The following is a 556-nucleotide window of genomic DNA, read 5'->3' on the forward strand; positions in this document are numbered from 1 at the left end:
GACGAAAGCGGCACAGATGTCCGCGGCGGTGAACTGCTCCCCGGCTGCTTGACGACGGGTCCGCAGCTGCCATGCCGCCACCAGCCATTCTTGCGCGCTCTTGCTGTAACAATCCTAATCCCTAATCCTAATCCTTGCACTGCTCTTTCATTGCCCACCCTTGGGCTCCTCGTTTCTCGGCCGTCAGCCTGTCGCCGCTCGTGCGGGCGCGGCGACGCGCTTGCGGCGCGCGGTGCAGCTTGTGTGCCGAGCTACCTGACGCCCATGGCCCTCAAGCTATCGTGGTGCTGACGGGAACGGGCCGGTCCTGTGGCTCAACCGTGGGGGTTTGGAGGGTTTCCCCCCGGTGCCATATCGGCCCTGCACATGCCCCTTGTGCATGTCGCGTGTTGGGCTACCTCGCACATGGCCACAGCTTACCTGGTAACATCTAGGTTACACGCAGGTGCTCGGCACCTCGCTACCCCCGTGTAACCGACTGTCTATAAAAGAAAAAACTCGGGCGAGAGAGGAGGGGCGGGCCCGCCCCCAGTGCGCGGCCACAATCGCGCCAGCC

This window comes from Monoraphidium neglectum, assembly GCF_000611645.1.
Source record: "Monoraphidium neglectum strain SAG 48.87 unplaced genomic scaffold scaffold01664, whole genome shotgun sequence".
NCBI lineage: Eukaryota > Viridiplantae > Chlorophyta > Chlorophyceae > Sphaeropleales > Selenastraceae > Monoraphidium > Monoraphidium neglectum.